The sequence below is a fragment of the Ceratosolen solmsi genome, unplaced genomic scaffold (assembly GCF_000503995.2).
Source record: "Ceratosolen solmsi marchali unplaced genomic scaffold, CerSol_1.0 scaffold14, whole genome shotgun sequence".
In the NCBI taxonomy this organism is placed as follows: domain Eukaryota; kingdom Metazoa; phylum Arthropoda; class Insecta; order Hymenoptera; family Agaonidae; genus Ceratosolen; species Ceratosolen solmsi.
The window spans coordinates 9,157,977-9,162,241 of record NW_011948420.1 but is presented as its reverse complement, the minus strand read 5'-3'; the positions used below and the strand labels follow the sequence as shown (position 1 = coordinate 9,162,241).

The following is a 4,265-nucleotide window of genomic DNA, read 5'->3' as shown; positions in this document are numbered from 1 at the left end:
GAGAGAGAGAGAGAGAGAGAGAGAGAGAGAGAGAGATGGAACGTGAACGACACTTAATGAATTCCCTCGCGCGCGCTGACGCGGATTCTCGACGGTGAGGATGAGAGTCCAGGAGCTCCGAGACCCGTTGGATGACACCTACCGCACCCATTATTCTTTTATTCGACTACCAACGAGGACGATGGTAGCTTCGTCGATGTCGCGATAGTTTAAAGCTTTTCGTATCGTCGAGTGCTTTCTACCTTGTTGTTGCCGTTGCTGTTATTGTTGTTGTTGTTGCTATTATTATTATTATTATTATTGTTATTAATATTATCAGTTGTCCGTTTGTTCATTCGGATGGGAGATAAGACCGCGTAGTTTAGATAATCGTCGTTGTTGCCAATCGGATAAGGGCCAGAGTGGAAGAAGGACCTTTAACTGGCCAATATCGCCCGGGGAAGGTTGCGCGAAGAAGAGGGCTAGGGAGGAATCATCGCGTGGTCAATTAAATTGCTGAGGGTATGGAATATTCCACGCCGAAGAACTTTGCTATCCATGGCACGAAGTCCCGGTACGCGGGAACGCGGGAACTTAGTAACAAAGTTTTAACTTCGTTATGACACTCGAAATATCGATGCATGACAAACAGATAAATAATTGGCGCAGCCGTGCGAGAGAGACTTTCTCGTTCGAGATAGTAGTTTTATATCGCGCTTATTTGTAATAAGTCCGTACACACAATGAACGTACAAGTATCGAAGATCGGCCATAAAATAGCCAAATAGACTCTCCTTTTTATATTATGGATAGAAATGTAAGATAGGGAGGGGGATGGGGATGATATAGAGTCGTTTTTAATAATATAATCGTAAGTTTTCTCTACGAAATCGGAGTAAAAGGTCACGTGAGTAAATGAAACGACATTGATTATTACTCACTCGTTCGAGTGGATAACGATTAGTGATTTCGTTGTTCCGTGCACAGTTGCTCCCACCTCAAATCTAATCTATGGTAAATATTTTTGAAATTCTTCAAATGTATCTCGCTTGTAACGTATCTCGGATATCCGTTGAGCAAAATAAATAAAAAGATTTCATTTATTCGTATTTAGGTAGTTGCATAAACGAACAAATCAATGAGAAATAATTGAAATGAATTGTGTTGACAAATGATACGTAAAATTAAAAGAAACATTAAATAAAAATTAAATTATTTAACGAAAATACTTTTTTAAAATGATTAAAATGGTAGCATACCAAATTAACATATGAAAAATACCAAATTGAATTTAAATAACTGTTAATACCGATCGAACCTGGGGCAATTTTTAGGAAAAACATTAGAAAAGAAAAAGAAAACAAAAAAAAAAGAAATCAATAAATAATGTGAGTCGAGTAAAATCAATTTTCATACGAATGAGACGTAATTAAAAAAACAATTAATTTCAATTTTCATTCCAAAATCAAGCAATCTTTGAAATAATAACGCTAATGCAATTGAATTAATTGGTGAAATATCGTGTTAATGAAATTGAATATTCAATTGAGCTATTAAATATTCAATATCCAAATGACGATATTATATTGACTTAATTGTTCCTATAAATTGTAATAAAAATTAGACACATCCTAGGAAATATTGTAAAAAAACATTGGAATTTAGTATACAAAGAGATGCTAAAACAACAAGTTAATAACTTAATTTACCGAATTATTATCTGAAATAAGACATTGCTTAATTGGACAAACAAGCCGAATATTTAAAACCATATTAGGAAAATCCTTGTGATCATTGGATTTTTTAAATATTTAAATTAACGTGTAAATATTTTATTCCAGTAATACTCTGCTTTTTACCGAGAAAAATACTTTTCGCTAATCACTACGCATATTTATTCATCGCTACACACAACACCAATAAAGGGAAAGCCACAGAAGAATCCGAATGAATAATTATTTAAAAAGTCCTTACACAATAAATCACAACAACAAAATATATGTATAAATGATGAGTAAAAGGAAATTTTTTTAATCCCTAACAGTGCATCGTTCAAACATAGAAACAAAATAAACCAGTGATAGATAAATTAATAAGCTCGAGAAACGTGGTCAAGCAAAGCTATAAGGCATCGTATTTGATATATATATATATATATATATATATATATATATATATATATATATATATTAGCATAGATCAGTGCATTAATAGGGCTAAAAAAAAGAGAGAAAAAAAAGAAGAAAAAAAAGGAAGCGAATGAATTGACGGTAATCAGGGAAGAAAACGATAATCTTGTCTTTGAGTTGAAAATTTCGATGCTCTACTTAGTTTACTTACTTTGCGAACCGAGAGCCTTTTAAGAAAAGTTTTTATTTTACGCAAAGCAAATTGTATTTTCAGATAATGTACTTTTAACGTTTTATTAAGAATCATGAAATAATATTTCTGTTACTTTGAAGAAATTTAACTCTCATTGGAAATTTACTTTTACAAATGAGTTGCGTATAGAATCATAGGGCAAACGAATAAATAATTCGTATACGCTCAAACGTTCATTTATTAATCATAAGATTTTGTTGCAATATTTAATTAATTTTTTTATAATTTTAGCTGAAAATTTAATAGATATTAAAATTACGAAGAAAAATTTTTTAAATCATGTTTAATTCCTAAAAAGACATTATTGCAATGCTAATGAAATGCTCGTAATTATATTACATAGTAGAACTAATAAAAAATTTCCATCAGTATAGAAAATACTTAGACAAGTAATTTTCAAAGTTTTTAAATTCCATTCTAAAAAAAGAACGCACAATAACAAATATGAAAATTTCATTTCTTATACGAATTTTCTTCACTACATTTTATCTCATATATTATGCTACAAAGATAGTTTACATAAATGAGGGTTCGCGTATACACTGTTCCAAAAACATTATTAATTTAATAATAAAAATTTCGAATTAAAGCCACGCTCAACATGCTTACACTATTAATAAGAATTGTAACTAACAAATACTTTAACATTAAGCACTTTAACATTAAGAATTTTATATGAATATATGGAGATTAGAAATAAATCTCTTTATAGAGTAAAAAGTGGGTAAATGTTTTTCAAAAACAGCACTCTTAAATGCCAATATAAAAGTAGCTCGAATCGCAAGGATAGCAATTCAAATAAATATCCCATCTTAAAATGATTCTAAGGATTATAAAGAAAATTGTATTTAGCATTGGATATCGATATATTAAGTATTTACTTATTTATTATTTTACCTAATTTATCTGAAATATATTTAAGTATAAATTATTATAATTAAATGATATGAAGAATTAAAGAATAAATTATGATAAATGTTAAAAATTTTATTATAATCTAAACAAGAAGATTATAATTCGTTGTACAAATAAAATTTTTATTTCAATTTCCTTGAGACTACATATAGCTAAAGGAATTTTAAAAATTCATATATTAACAAATTAATTAAATAGATGTAGGTAAATATTAAATGAGTTTCGCATGTTAAATTAACGAAAAGCTAATAGAATACCGCAGAGGACGGTAATATTTATTATTACTATCTCATTACAGGGATTTAAAGAAAAAAATAAAATAAAATAAAATAATAATAATGATAATAATAATAATAATAATAATTATTATTATTATTATTATTATCATTATCATTATTGTTATTGTTATTGTTATTATTATTATTATTATTATTATTATTATTATTATTATTATATAATTGAGTAACTAGGGATTTGGATAATTGAAAAGTGGTAGATATTTTGTAAAATTAAATAAAAATTTCATTGTACTGACCACCCACGTATATTGATATGTGCACGAGTTGAGGAAAGCGATGCACCAGAACAAAGAAAATTACAGGCGAAAACGATTCCACCGACAGTCACGCACCACACGCGGCGCAAAAGTCATACCCACGAGAAAGAGGAAAAAGGAGAAAAGGAGATGCCCCACTCCACGGTATCGCGGACAACGCACGCACTCATCTCGCTTTGAAAAACAAAGAGGATAATCGAGTCATCGAGGGTGGGTTGTGGTAGGGTGGGGCGCGATAGTAGGAGAAGAGGGACGGTGGAATTGGCAGGGGGCGGGGATGGGGGCGAATGGCAAGAATCCGTGGAATTCGAATTCTGCTCGAGGAAGGCTGAAACCATAAATCGTCATTGCTATTTTTCTTTGCGCAGTCGTATTATTGCGAGAATGGGGAATGCGGCGGTTGTCATTCGTTGCGTTTGACACTGATACTTTC

At 30.7% G+C, this 4,265-nt stretch overlaps 1 protein-coding gene across 1 annotated transcript in view; it reads right to left on the bottom strand.

The window, feature by feature from the left end:
• The window catches only part of Atet (ABC transporter expressed in trachea), a 45,727-nt gene extending 41,799 nt beyond the window's left edge, over nucleotides 1–3,928 (bottom strand). The window contains exon 1 of the mRNA XM_011498156.1: nucleotides 3,812–3,928. The gene's annotated coding sequence lies outside the window, so the exon portion shown is untranslated. The remainder of the gene's footprint in view (nucleotides 1–3,811) is intronic.
• Between the last annotated feature and the right edge of the window lie 337 nt (nucleotides 3,929–4,265).